Source organism: Canis aureus, chromosome 38 (assembly GCF_053574225.1).
Source record: "Canis aureus isolate CA01 chromosome 38, VMU_Caureus_v.1.0, whole genome shotgun sequence".
In the NCBI taxonomy this organism is placed as follows: domain Eukaryota; kingdom Metazoa; phylum Chordata; class Mammalia; order Carnivora; family Canidae; genus Canis; species Canis aureus.
The window spans coordinates 14,656,440-14,672,849 of NC_135648.1; positions in this window are offsets into that span (position 1 = coordinate 14,656,440).

Sequence of the window (16,410 nt, forward strand, 5' to 3'; positions counted from 1 at the left end):
GAAGTTTTTATCTTGATAAAGTCACAATAGTTCATTTTTGCTTTTGTTTCTTTGACTTCTAGCAATGTGTCTAGTAAGAATTTTGCTACAGCAAAGGTCAAAGAGATTGCTGCCTCTGTTCTTCTGGACTTTGATGGTTTTCAGTCTCACATTTGTCTTTCATCCATTTTGAATTTATTTTTGAGTATGGTGTAACAAACTAGCCCAGTTTCATTCTTCTGCATGTTTATCTCCAGTTTTCCCAACTCCTGTGGTTAAGAGACTGTCTTGTTTCCATTGGATAGTCTTTCCTGCTTTGTCAAAACTAGTTGACCATATAGTTGTGGGTCCAATTCTGGGTTTTCTATTCTATTCCACTGATCTGTGCATCTTTTTTTGTGCCAGTTCCATACTATCTTGATGAAAGTCAAAATATATTATCTCTGGTGAGTAAAGAGAGGAATGTAATTAAAATGGGAAAGAGTGTGTTTTCTATTGTTAGTTTTCTCCATATTAGTTTACTACTGCTGTATAACAAATTAGCAAGCTTACAACACTGCACATGTTTTAGTTCACAGTGTCTTGAATCAGGAGTCTGGTACTTTAGGTGGATCTTCTACAATGAAAGTGTGGCCAGGACCTGATTATCAGCTGGAAGCTAGTTTGGGAAAAAGCTTGCTTCCAGATCACTTGGCATATCTAATTTCTTTACTCATATAATGTTCATGGTAGTTGGCTTTGTGAAAGTTTCTGGAATAAGTTTGCTAACAAGACATGGCATAATCATGAGAGTGACATTTCACACTTTTTTCATGGACCATTCCTTAGAAACAAGTCAAATATGCTGCCAACATGCATGGTGAAGGGATTATAAAGATGCACAAACCAAAAGGCAGGGGTCCTTTGTTTGTTACCTCAGGTTCTGCATTCCACATCTTTTTTGATCTGGATGGTGATTAGATTGACCAGTTCATGTTATTGTCAGTCACTTTTTGAAAATCATTTTATATACTGGTTAGACTCTACGTAAGATTTTTAGAAATCATATTATCTATGTAAAATAAGCTGATTTGTTTTAAAAGTAAAATGTTACTTAGCAGCCTGAAGGAATGTTAATTATTGCCAAGATATTAAATGATATATCATTTTGTTTTCAATGATAATAAAGAAAAAGAAAGGATGTATTGTAATGCACTTTCTCAGATTATTTTTAAGTAGATGAGTCATGCAGTTATTTATGCATAGCTCACCTTCATATAAAATGTGCTGTAGGGATCCCTGGGTGGCGCAGCGGTTTGGCGCCTGCCTTTGGCCCAGGGCGCGATCCTGGAGACCCTGGATCGAGTCCCACATCAGGCTCCCGGTGCATGGAGCCTGCTTCTCCCTCTGCCTATGTCTCTGCCTCTCTCTATCTCTCTGTATGACTATCATAAATAAATAATAAAAAAAAAATTTAAAAAAATGTGCTGTAAAATTTAAGTCTCATTAACCTAGGTATATTAGTTTTCTATTGCTATTTAACATATTGCCTCAAATTTGGCAGTTTAAAACAGCACCCATTTATTATCTCACAGGTCAGAAATCCAAAACCATATGACTAGATTATTTACTTAGGGCCTCATAAGGTCAAAGTCAAGGTAGGCTGAGATCTTACCTGGCGTATTAAAGAATCCACTTCTGAATTAATTCATGGTTTTTGGCCCAATTCATTTCCTGTCGTTATTGAACTAATATACCTGTTTCTATTCTGGCTGGTGGCCATGGGCTGCTCTCTTCTAGAGACTGTCTGTTTTCCTTCTTATGCATTCTCTTCATCTTCAAATGAAGCAAAGTACATCAAATCCTCTCATGCCACAAATCTCACTGACTTTCTGTTCTGTCTTTAAGAGTTCCTGGTGTTGCATTTTGGGTTCACACCGATGATCCAGGATAATTTCCCTATCATAAAGTTGGATAATTAATAGCTTTAATTAAATCTTCAAAATCTCTTTTGCCATGTAAGGTTACATGGAATAGTTATGAGAACAGGCATTAAGGGTTATGGAGAGACAAATTTGCCTATAACACAAGCATATTAGCATTTGAATGGAAAATCTAGATCTTGAAATTAGAAGATGTTAATATGATATTTTATTCTAAAGCCATAGTAGCTTAACTATTTTTGTCTCTACAAGACATAAATGGTAAAATCCTATTGTAGGTAGAATAAATACTATTTTAATATACTAGTGTGTTTTCTACTCATAGTATAAAACATTTACAGCTGTACTTACTTTGCCTTACCAATTAAAACAAACAAAAAAGTAAAGAATGATGTCTTTAAAGTTCATATTTATGCTTTTAGAAATCAGAAAATAACAGTTCTTAAAACAAAGCAGGTGAAAAAATATGTTTAAAGTTTCTACATGCCTCTTCTTTGTATATCAAAATACAAAATCTATTCCATATTACATTCCATGCATAGGTCAGGATACTATCCAAATAATTTCTCTAAGTATTTTGCTATTGTGCATGTATATTATATATTATGTCAGTTAGGTATATAGCACTACATCTGAACACTTTAATATATTTTTGTATATAGCACTCTAGTTTAATCAGTTATTTTAAATGACTGGTCTGCTAATTACAGTAATTTTCTCTTTTGTAAATACAAATAAGGCACAATTTCAAATTTAAGAATAATTTTTAATGCTCTTAATATACTGACAGAATATTTTTATTGAGATAACAATTAAATTGTGGAGATATCAGTTAATATTAATTGAGATATAACTGCTAAACTGTTATCCACGATGGCTGCACCATAACAAAACCCACTAATAGTGAATGAATTTCCATATTCTCCACTTACCAACACCTGTAATTCCCTGTATATTTTTATTATAGCCATTCTTAAAGGTATGATATAGTACTCCAGTGTGGTTTTGATCTGTATTTCCTTGTGGCTAATGATGTTGAACATATTTTCATGTGATTATTAGACATGCATTTACTAACTTTCAAGAAATAACTGTTCAGATAATTTGCTAATTTTTATTTTATTTGTTTTTTTTTAATTTTTTAAAATTTATTTATGATAGTCACAGAGAGAGAGAGAGAAGCAGAGACACAGGCAGAGGGAGAAGCAGGCTCCATGCACGGGAGCCCGACGTGGAATTCGATCCCGAGTCTCCAGGATCATGCCCTGGGCCAAAGGCAGGCGCCAAACCTCTGCGCCACCCAGGGATCCTAATTTGCTAATTTTTAAATTGCTTTTCCCCTTTTATTATATTCTGGGTACAATTCCTACATAAGGCATATCATTTGCAAATATATTCTCCAATTGAGTGGGTTATCTTTTCACTTTCTTGTTGGTATGATTTGCTGCACAAACGTTTTTAATTATAATGAACTTGAATTTATATATTTTTTTCTTTTATCAGTTGGGCTTTGGCTGTCATATCCAGGAAAGCACTGCATAACCCAAGGTCAAGAAAATACATTCTTTTTCTTCTAAGATTTTATAATTTTGCCTTTAATATTTAGGTCTATGCTCATTTTACATTAATTTTTGTGTATATTGTGAGATAGTGGTCCATAATCACTTGTTTTCATGTGAAAACATGTTGACGAGATGATCCTTTGCCTACTGCATCTTTTGGCACCCTTTTCAAAAGCCCATTGATCATAAATGTAAGATATGTTTTGGGACTGTCATTTCTAGTTCATTAATCTGCATGTCTATTTTTGTAACTCATCTTCTTGGTTATGATAGCTTTGTGATAAAGCTTGATATCAGAAAGTATGAGTCCTTCTCCCGCAAAAAGATAAAAGAAAGTATAAGTGCCACCAACTTTGTTCTTTTTCAAGATCAGGTTGGCTAATTGAGGATCCTTGAGATTTCACATGAATTTTAGAAGTAGCTTGTCAAATTCTATAAAAATGCCCTTTGGAGCTTTGATATAGACAGTGTTGAATCCATAGATAAATTTGACTAATTTTGCCACCTCAACATATTAAGTCTTGCAGTCTGTGAATTGTCTTTAGATTTATTTAGATCTTTTAAAATTTCATTTAAAAATTGATTTTAAAGAAATTTAAATTTCTTTTATAGAAAAAATAATAAAAATAAAGAAATTTCAAGAAAAATTTCATTTATAATCACATCAAAACAGTAAAATGCTTAGAAATAAATTTAACCAAAGATGTTAAAGATCTGTACAATGGAAACTATAAAATACTGATGAAAGAAATTATAAATCACAATAAATGGAAAGGCATCTTGTGCTCGTAAATTGGAAGAATTAATATTGTCAAAAATGTTAACATTATCCAAAGTGATCTACAGACTCAGTTTAATCCCTATTAAAATTCCAATAGCATTGAATGGTATAGATGGTAGCTACACTTGTGAGCATAGCATAATGTATAGACTAATCAAATCACTATATTGTATACCTGAAACTAATGTAACATTGTGTGATAATTATACTTTAATAAAAACAAATTCCAATGGCATTTTTCACAAAAGTAGAACAAAAAGAATTCTAAACTTTGCAAAGTACCAAAAAAAGACCCTGATAGTCAAAGTAGTCTTGAGAGAGAACTGAATTGGAGACAATCACACTTCCTGGTTTCAAGCTATATTACAAAACTATAGTAATCAAAACAGTATGGTACCCTCATAAAAACAGGCCTATAGGACAATGGAACAGAATAGAGAGCCCAGGAATAAGGCCACACGTATATGGCCAATTTGTCTTTGACAGCAGTGCCAAAAACAGATAGAAAGTATAGATTCTTCAATAAATGTTGCTAAAAAAACTAAGTATACAGATGCAAAAGAATAAAATTGGACCCCTTACACCATCCAAAAAAAAAAACTTGAAATAGATTAAAGAATTAAACATAAAACCTGAAACTGCAAATTTTTTAAAAGAAATATACAGAAAAAGCTCATTGACATTGGTCTTTGTGATGATTATTTGGATGTGACTCCAAAAGCACAAGCAATCAAAATAAAAATAAATATGTAAATGAATGAATGAATAATAAAAAAGTAAATAAGGCTACATCAGACTAGAAAGCTTCTGTATAGCAAAAAAAAAAACTATCAATAAGATGAAAACACAAACTGTAGAATGGAGAAAATACTTGGAAGTTATATATTCATAAAGGATTAATACCCAAAATATACAAGTAGCTAAACAACTCAATAGAAAATAACAAATAGCCTTATAAAAATAAGCAAAGTTCTCAGGTAGACATTTTTTCAAGAAAGACATACAAATGATCAACACATACATGAATGGGTGCTCAATGTCACTAATCATCAGGGAGATTCAAGTCAAAATCACAATAGGATACTTTCTCACACCTGTTAAGATGTGTTATTACAACACATTAAGATGTTAAGATTTAAGATGGCTGTTAAGATGTTAAGATGGCTATTACAAAAATACAAGAGATCATCAATATTGGCAAAGTTGTAGAGAAAAAGTAATCCTCGTATGCTTTGGGGGAGATGTAAATTGGTACAGCTACTATGGTAAACAGTAGAAAAGTTCTTTTAAAAAATTAAAAATAGAAATACCATATGATCCAGCAACTTCACGCCTGGGTTCAGTATATATGTGTATAGTACAAAGAAAGAAAATCGTTATCTAGAAGAAAGATCCCATTCATTGCAGCATTCTTCATCAATAGCCACGATATGGAAACAACATAAAGACTTGTCAACAAATGAATAAAGAAAACACGTAAATATACAATAAGACATTATTTAGCCTTAAAAAGAAAGAGATCCTTCCTTTTGCAACAACATAGATGAACCTAGAGAACATTACGTTAAATGAAATAACCTGGACAAAGGAAAAAAACCTGCGTAATGATACTTATGTGCAGAATTCTTTAATTTTTTTCAACAATTTTTTTTAATTATCAGTAATAATTCTTTAACCTCGTTGAAAAAATTTATTTCTAAATATTTGTTCTTTTGTTGCTATTATAAATTGTTTTCCTTCTCTTTTTAAGATTTTATTTATTGACAGAGAGCGAGGAAGAGAGCACAAACAAAGGGAGTGGCAGAGAGAGAGAGAGAAGCAGGCTCTTCACTGAGCAGGGAGCCGGACATGGGGCCCAATCCCAGGGTCCTGGGATCGTGACCTGAGCCCAAGACAGATACTTAACTGACTGAGCCACCAGACACCCTTAAATTGTTTTCTTAATTTCCTTTATAGATTGCTCATTTGTAGAACATGGAATAGATATGTGTGTATGTTGATCTTGCATCTTGCATTTTTAAAAATATTTCATTTGATTATGAGATTTTTAGTAGATGTATTAGAATTTTCTATATATAAGATCATATCATTTGTAAATAGAGATAGTTTTGCTTCTTCCTTTCCAATTTCAGTTATTTCTTTTTCTTTCCATGTTGCCCTAGCTTGAACCACCGGTACAATGTTTTTAAGTGGTGGCAAAAGTGGACTTTTTTGCCGTGTTCCTGATCTCAGGTGGGAAATCATTCTTTCACCATTAATATATTTCCTGTAGGTTTTTCTCAGATGCCTTGTGTTAATTTGGGTTAGTTTCCTTATCTTCCATATTAAATTTATTAGTTTTTAGGCCACACACTAATCTTACATTCCTGGGATAAGTCTTATTTTTTCAGTGTATTAACCATTTAAGTGCTATTGTATTCTGTTTGCTAGTATTTTTTTAAGGCTTTTGCATCTTTATCTACAAGAGATATTGTTATTTTCTTACGATTTTCTTGTTATCAGGCTAAGAGTAGACTCAAAAAAAATGTTTTCAGAAGAGTTTCATTGTTCTGTCTCTTCTACATTTCTAAGACTTTAGAGATGATTCACACACATTCCTTTTTAAAATGTTTGGCAAAATTCAGTAAAGAAGATATATTATCTTTGGCTTTTATTTTAGGAGAAATATTTAAGTATAAATTCAATGCTTTTATTTCTTTTTTTTTTTCCTAAAATTTTATTTATTTATTGATGAGAGACACAGAGAGAGAGAGTCAGAGACACAGGCAGAGGGAGAAGCAGTCGCCATGCAGGGAGCCGGATGCGGGACTCAATCCCAGGACTCCAGGCTCTTGCCCTGAGCCAAAGGCAGACACTTAACTGCTGAGCCACCCAGGCGTCCCTTGATGCCTCCACTTCTTACAGTTATAGTTGGATTTTTCTCTTTCTTATCCATTTGCAGTGTTTTGTTTTGTCTTTTAGAATTTTGCTCATTTATCTAAATAATCTATTTTTGGCAAGTAGTTGTATTTCATTATGATGTTTTTTATTTCTGTAAAGTTGATAGGCGATTTCTTAAGATACATTTCTAATTTTAGTAAATTGAGTTTTCTATCATTATTTTCTTGGTCACTCTACCTAATTAATTTTGTAAATATATTTGTGCATGTGTGCACACATATGCACACAATTCGAGTGTCTAAGACAATATATGTTTTAATCAGAATCTATTTTAGATATATATTGACTTAAGTCTTGAAGTTATAGAAACTTTACTCCCAGGTAGCTCCATTCCTCCCTTCTTTTATATGTTGCTATTGTTATAAATATTACATCTGTTACATGCCTCTGTGCTCAGCTTGGAGTCTGCTTGAGGTTCTCGCTCCCTCTCCTTCTGCTCCTCCAGCTCATGTTCTCTCTTTCTCTAAAATAAATTAGTAAATCTTTTCCAAAACACTTTTTTTTCTCTAGTAGAGAGTTTCATCAAGCTCCTCACACTGTTTTTTACCGACAAGAAATTTCAAAATGTGAGGTTACTTGATGTTCAAGATACAATCGATCCAATATTTATTTTATGAATAAATATTTACCCAAAACCCTCGGTCAGATAATAATTAAACACTCAAGAAATTTAAAAGATTTTTGGTACATGTTGGTGAATGTTTGGATATTTTGAAACATATAAATTTTTTAGTTTTTCATATTGCATTAGAGATTTACTCTTGTGTTTGGCCTTGTATATGAACTTGTCAGATAATAACTATTTATCGTTTATAGGACAACAATTGGGGAAAGTGCACAGATTGTCTTTATAACTTCAGATATGTTTCTCAATTTTAAAAGAGCAAATGACTTTATCCTAATGGTGAGAACTGCCCTAATCTTTCAATGAACAATTATCCTTTATCTGGATTTCAGAATTCTAATTATGTAGCTCTGCATTTCAAAGATCCACAATTTCTAAGGGAAAATAAATTCTACAGTCCCTACTGTATTAACACAGGTAGTTATCCATCCAATGTCACTTTCTAAGATACTGCTCTCAGGGAACAGAAAATTATTAATTCGAAAGTAGGACATTAGTTAATATTACTTAAAATTGCAGAATGATATCTTAAAAGTCTCTTTAAGAGAAGAAAACCTTAACTAACAAAAAAGAATAAAATACATTAGTAGAAAGATATGGGGAATTTCTGGGAGGCATGCGATCTTGCCTGGTACTTACATAAATCTTACGTACTCTCTGTATCTATAAATACCACTTTAAAGATTGATGTAAGCAATATTCTATACAAAGATAAATGACTGCTATATGAAGGAAAGCTCAAAGAGACAAAGAAACAGATATTTATTAGATAAATACAGCATGCCAGTTTTGATATAAGTTATTTGCGAGAAGTATAATAAAGTAAAAACTATATTTGAATTTAATGGAATGAAAATTTAACTGTAATCCCTTGGCCAAATTAATTACACTTTCTAATTTTAAATTTTCCTATAGGAAAGGTAATACTGACTTTGCATCAAGTGGTGTTAAGGATTAGTATAGATATTTGTAAAGTGTAATAATAATATTGTTCTATATTTATTAATTATCAAAACAACACCATGTGAGAGATACTCTTTTCATATTTTGTAGAAGAAGAAGCAAAGGTATAAAGAAGTGTAGTATGCTGTATGGCTTATATGGAATGGATCCAGAACTTGAGTTCAGTCACTCTTACACCAATTTCCTTTGTTATTGTTGTTAATGTACCCTAAATAGAAAAATACAGTTCTCCGATTTTTAGAACATAGGTTCTAAAATACTGTTATAGTTCTAATGTCACTTCTTAACTATGACAGGTTTTTTAACCTGTTTGAATCTTAATTCTGTCATCATTGTTACAAGAAACATAATATTCCACAGAGATGTTGTGAATAATCCTTATGAACGTGTTTTCTGAGTGACAATACACTGTGAAATAGTAATTGGTATAGTTGATTCAGTAAATTAAATGGAATAGAAAACAATGGGTTTATCATGGTCATATTTACATGATATTTAGTCTATATTATAAAAAAATCTAAGATTTTAATTTAGTGAATTAGATTTTTATTTGCTCCTAAAAATTTATAAATCTATTTACACACAAGTTAAACCATTCTTGAAAATATATTATAGGGACTACTGGGTGGCTCAGTGTTTGAGCATCTGCCTTCCACCCAGGATCCGATCCTGGACTCCGGGATGGGGTCCTGCATGGGGCTCCCTGCATGGAGCTTGCTTCTCCCTCTGCCTATGTCTCTGCCTCTGCCTCTCCCTCTGTCTCTCATGAATAAATAAATAAAATCTTAAAAAATATATGTATTGTAATTATTGCCCCTTGAAATACTATTTTAATCAGATATAGTTCAAAATCATATCAAAGATAAAAATTTTCGAATCATTCTGCAATTATTAATCATGTGGATTATTTATTCTCAAGAAATCTATGAAATTTCTATAAATATTTATTATTTCTAAAGAACATTTGCTCTTTGGAAAAGCATACCAAGTAAGTTTGTATACTGGATTGTGTTGGAGGATGCAATTGAGTGCATGTAACCACTGGTTGACTGGAGATCTGGACCCGGACACTTTCCTTGTCCTTGGAACGCACACCCTGCCCACTGTTTCCACAGTGGGAGTCATTTTCAAGGATGTAGACTTGAGAGAGTAAGGTGTTATTGAGACCATCTGGACTGAATATGTGACTGAGCCCCAGTCTGGTGGGTGGATATTGAGATCAATTTGTCTTACAGCCGCCAAAGGCAAGCCTCATATGTAAATTACTCTGCTTATTAAACCTGCCACCAAAAAAAAAAAAAAAAAAATGAACAAACAAACCTGTAACCTATCAATCAGAAGTGGCCTACCTCTTTCTTCTGTTTTTCCCTGTCCTCTGAGTACGGGGCCAGTTTCAGATTTCACCTAGGAAGCCTTTGAGATTGCAAACCCAAAATTGAAAAATATGTTTGCAAATACCTATTTTATTGAAATCTCTTGAATCCAGTTAAAGATCATGTAGAGACATAATGCTTTATGTTATCCTAGTTATTTACTTATATTTTACAGTCTACAAAACATTGACTTCTGCCCCCTAAAAGCAGGCCTAGGTGATCAAAAACAATAAAGTATGATTGAGTAGAAGAGGTGAAAGTCTTCTTAAGAGATTGATAAAATAATTTTGTCTAAGAAGTAAGAGGTGAAGGGCATGAATGTGTGTTACTTCACAATAGTCTGGAAATACACCGTGATATTTAGAATTTCATCAGGAGCAAACAAAAACCATACTTTTTGTGTGTGTCAATGCTGTTTAAAAAAAGAGATATCTCTAGCTCTATAATCTTATTGTCATACTGTTATTTTTATTGACCCAAAGGTGAAGGAAATCAATAATTTGCAAATAATCTTTGTAGATATATACAATAAAAATCACTGTATGTGGATACTGATGAATGTATATTCGCAAATGGTCACAACTCCAAGGTATTTGCAAAAGTGAGAATATAGACTCAGATTACCTAATATCTATCAAGGGTGACTTCTATTTTCTCTCATATGTATAAAAATTAAAAAAGTAAATCCTGCATCTAGATTACTTCTGTAACTACTTATACCAGGTTGCTAGTTACAGTAGTTAGCTAACTAACTCTGATAAGAAGTATAGAATTATGCTTTAATCTAATCAGATTCCAAATATAAAGACATTTGTTCACATATATACAACATTGTCTATATGCCTTTAGAAAATACAAAACTTTTAATAGAAGTGACTGAGAAATATGCTACAGCTAAAGTATTTTTTTTAAAGATTTTATTTATTTATTCATGAGAGACACAGAGAGAGAGAGGCAGACACATAGGCAGAGGGAGAAACAGACTCCATGGAGGGAACCGGATGTGGGACTCAATCCCAGGACCCCAGGATTACACCCTGAGCCAAAGGCAGTCGCTCAACCGCTGAGCCACCCAGGCACCCCATAAAGTATTTTTTCTATAACAGCAATCACTTGAGTCATAAAACAGAACACAGTGGCAGCAGTACATTTTTAAGCCATAGAAACTACGGTCTGAATTCTAACCCTATCTTTCAGAAAAGAATGTAGCTTTGAACACCTATTTTCATCATGTAGTAAATGCTCAGTAAATGTTTAAAATCACACCACTGTATTCTCTGAAAACTCTGGATGGAATCTACGTAGTGGTGGTAATTTAGCCTCTTATTTTGCTTCATATATTCCTTTTCTGTCCTGTACTTCATTTCCATTCTTCAGTACTAAAACTTCATTGGCTTTTATTTATTTGTATCTCTCTATTGATTTGTCTCCCCTGTAACTGTTAGGACTATTCATTTCCATGTGGAATCATAGATCAACAGACATCCATTAACTTCTTCCAGAACCACTAACAGATACACGGCTAACATTTGTTGGGTTGCTGCAAGAATACAAATGGAGGCTAACATGGCATACATCTAAGAAATTTAGTTATAAGTAAAGTTAATCAGTTGGTAAAATATGTTCCATTATGACAAATATACCTTCTTTTCAGCAAAATGGATAGATATGATTAAAGCTACAGTTTTGTGAAATAGGAATTCTGCAAAATATAAAATGAATAAAACTAATATTGCACACTTCTGGATGGTCCATTGTTATGCAAACAATGTTTGTATTAATAACAAAATAAGAGTATACACAAAATAAGAGTATACGCAATACGTAAATCCTTGTGATTTATTTTATAAAATTTATTTTTCCTATATATCAGAACATTCATTAGTTATGTTCTAATTGTAATGTTATACAATGTATGCAACTGTTGATAGTAATGATACAGAGATTTAAATTGTAATGTGGGATCCCTGGGTGGCGCAGCGGTTTAGCGCCTGCCTTTGGCCCAGGGCTCGATCCTGGAGACCCGGGATCGAATCCCACATCGGGCTCCCGGTGCATGGAGCCTGCTTCTCCCTCTGCCTTTGTCTCTGGCGCTCTCTCTCTCTCTGTCTCTCAGTCTTTCATGAATAAATAAATAAATAAAATCTTAAAAAAAAATAAATAAATAAATTGTAATGTAATTCTAAGTATATAAAATGCAGATATATCTACATGAAAAAATATAAGTGAAAGTTAATGTCTAAAAGTCAAACCTAGGGGCAGCCCCGCTGGCACAGTGGTTTAGCGCTGCCTGCAGCCAAGGGCCTGATCCTGGAGACCCTGGATCGAGTCCCACGTCGGGCTTCCTGCATGGAGCCTGCTTCTCCCTCTGCCTGTGTCTCTGCCTCTCTCTCTGTGTGTCTCTATGAATAAAAAAATCTTTAAAAATAAATAAATAAAAGTTAAAACCTTAAAAATGTCAAAACCTTAAATGAATATGCCTCAAACATGTTTACAATATTTTCTTTCTCCAAATATATTCAAAATTATGCATTAAAATTGATAGATAAAATACAAATTACAACTAAGGTAACACTCAACCTTTAAAACCAAACTTATTTAAATAGACCTGAGTTTTTATATGATATCTGAACATTATATTAAAATTATTTGAAAATCTAGTTTCTAATTTGAAGAGTTCATATCATATGTTACTTATTATGTTTAGATATTTATATTCAGATTTGAGAGTAATAATGTATAGCTAATATTGTAAGATTTCCTTACTGCTATGGGCAATTAGTTACCACACTAAGTTGTGAATATTTCGGCAACCATGGATTGAAGATAAACAAGCATAGAACTTTGACATTTGACATCACATGAAAACAATGCCTTTGCCCCCAGGACGCAATCCTGGAGACCTGGGATCGAGTCCTGCATCCCGCTCCTGGTGTGGAGCCTGCTTCTCCCTCTGCCTGTGTCTCTGCCTCTCTCTCTCTCTCTCTCTGTCTGTCTGTCTATCCTGAATAAATAAATCTTTAAAAAAAAGTCTCCATTATATTCGTTGATTCTGATGGAAGATTATGACAATTATTCATTTTTCATTTCTTCTATATAAGTGCTTTTGTTGATCAAACTCTCTCACTCTAGGAAGCAGTGTTCTCCATTGTCAGCTGCAGCAAACCTCACAAAACTTTTGGATATTTGGACCTTTCTGTCTTTTCCATATCAAGATTATAAAGCAAATGATGTGAAGGTTTCCCCTTGGATTTAAATGGTGTTGGTTATGAAAATGTGCATTTTAGGTCTCCCAGCAGCTTCATGCGGACACAAATCTCTGAATCCCTACTGATGGATGTGGCCATTATGTTCTGTGTGTGTGTGTGTGTGTGTGTGTGTGTGTGTGTTGTGATATGCAGGGTCCTCTATAGTTCTGTGGGCTCTAAAGCACAGTGCCTTGTTCCTTATGCTGAGGTGAGTCACTAAAGTTTGACAGACTATTTTTCTTGATGCTGTATGTCTTGATATTTCTAACGTATTTCTTGATGTTACTTCTGAATAACAGATGTATTTCTGTTATTTCTTCATTTTTCTTGATTATCCTGTTTGGAAACTGGTTATATGCTTCAAAGTTAGTCTCAAAATCACAGTTTTATTTCTACTGTAGTTTACTTGTCTTTGGTAATGCATTTCAGGTCTCCAAATGCTCTGGGGACTTTGGCTTTTTCTTCTGACTGCAGGTCAATTATCACTATGGTTACACTTCTAATTTTCTAAACAAACACAATGGCTTCATAGGCCTAAGGTCTGTGATTTTATTGGATATATTTCAATACTTTCTTCATACTTAAAACTGTTCTGGTTTTAAAGAGCATGTTGGCTACACTGGATCTACTGGACGTTATCCATTAAACCAATATGCACTCAAGTCCTGCATTTATAAGGTGTCCATATTTTTTTCATTCTCCCTAGGCAACCCAGGTTTATGCTTGACTGAAATACTTATTGTTTATAATAACAAATAAATAGTCATTATTTTATCTATTTTTTAAGTGGGCTCCATGCCCAGTGTGAAACCCAACATGGAGCTTGAACTCATGACCCTGAAATCAAGACCTGGGTGGAGATCAAGGGTCAGCAGCTTATCTGACTGAGCTACCCAGGCATCCCTCTTTTATTCCTAAGTATCCTAGTTTGATGATATTATATGGTGGTCCTTTATATAGATCTCTGAGGTCTCTGAAGTCTCCCTGAGTTCTTTGTGATATCCCCTTATCAAATAATGTTAATGTTTTCATCTTGCCCCTCTTATATTAAACTAGTGGAAATTTCTCCCAAACATAGTGGAACTAAAAAGATTAATACTTAGAAAAGTGGACCTCTTCCTTGTTTGTCCATCAAAAATTTTCCTTCTACTAGTTCACAGCTGCTCTGGCAATCTAAATTTTCTAATTAGAAATATGTAACTGTTTCTTATTCAGTACACGTTTTTGTTTTCTTTTTACCTTTTGGTTTCTCACAAAAGTCTATTTATTATACAAAAGCATTAAAAAATATATGAGGCACCTTTTTCTACACGTGGTTAAGTATTATTTCTATATTAAGTGCTTTAATTATCTACTGAACTAAATAATTTTTCCCCTATCATCATTATGTTTACCAGTAATCCACTAATTCTCCAAGCAAGAAATTTTAGTGTGACAGATATTTCAGTTACTTATTATTCTTTATTCCTAATAGTATTTTCTAGGAAAGTCTTTCTTTCTATTGTTTTCTAAAAGTCTTTCTATTGTCATACTGTCAGTTAGGACCATATGATTATCTAATGAGAAGACAATATGTAATGTATTTAATTTTTAATAATCTTTTTTATTCCTAGACATATGGAGGCCACCATATTTAGCCAATCTTTAAATAGAAAGTTACATATTATCCGATTATTTTATTATAATTTTAGTGTAAGATTCACAGCCATGTTTTTAAAAAGATGATAAATATTTCTGTCAATAATATTTAATCTTAAAAAAAACTTCAGGTGATTCTCATGCATGTTTCTGCCCTTTACACTACTTTAGTGCTTCAAGCATCCACATTTTGAATATCATTTATATAATAATTTATATAATATTTGCTAGTTCAAACAAAAGATAAACCAATTCATAAGGCCATTTTCTAGGATTTGTTAACATACTCTGGCCTACTTTTATGTTTTTCTTATGATCATAAGAAAGAAACAATAACTTGAGGCTAAATTGTTGCTTAGGCCACTTTTCTTCCAGAGAAACTCATATTTTAAAGAAACTCATGTTTTAAAGAACTTTCTCCATTTTGTCTTACAAAATCCCCTTCTTTTTTAAAGATAAAAGGAAAGTGAAATGAATGTAGTTTAAATGCCAGTATAGCTCCAATTCAAACACTCCAATGACTTTCGCAGATGATGACCAAACCAAACCAAACCAAACGGACATACACTAGTTGACATTTATAAATTATTTCCATTCTAAAGAATTTCTGAGTTCATGTAAGTTCTTTGAAATATCCATTCATACAAGAGTAACAATAGTAAATCTCATATTTAATACACACTAAATTGAACATGACTATAAAATAATAATCTTTCTAAATGTCCCATTGCTATTTGTGCAAACATTCTCTTACTCTTATATGACAAATTTTAAAAAGAACAAACAAAAAGTAAAGGTTATAATTTTTGAATATTTTCTTTCCTTCTTTTTTGAGGATTTAAACATTTTTTTCTATTATTTCACTTAGCATACATTGAAAAAGGTGAAAAAAAAAAGCATAAATAACCACGAAGCTGGGATCCCTGGGTGGCGCAGCGGTTTGGCGCCTGCCTTTGGCCCAGGGCACGATCCTGGAGACCCGGGATCGAATCCCACGTCAGGCTCCCGGTGCATGGAGCCTGCTTCTCCCTCTGCCTGTGTCTCTGCCTCTCTCTCTCTCACTGTGTGCCTATCATAAATAAATAAAAAAAAAATTAAAAAAAAAAATTAAAAAAAAAAAATAAATAAATAAATAAATAACCACGAAGGCAACTTTGTGGTAACCAAGAAATCAGGTAAGGGACTTCTGCACTTCAGAAGGTTTCTCTTCTACAAAGGGATGCACAATATCAATTTCTAAAGAATAGTTTTATTGGCTTTTGAAATGTAGCTACTCTGAAAAACAGTATGGAGATTCTTCAAAAAGTTAAAAATAGAACTACCCTATGACCCAGCAGTTGCACTATTAGATATTTATCCAAAAGGACACAAAAATACCA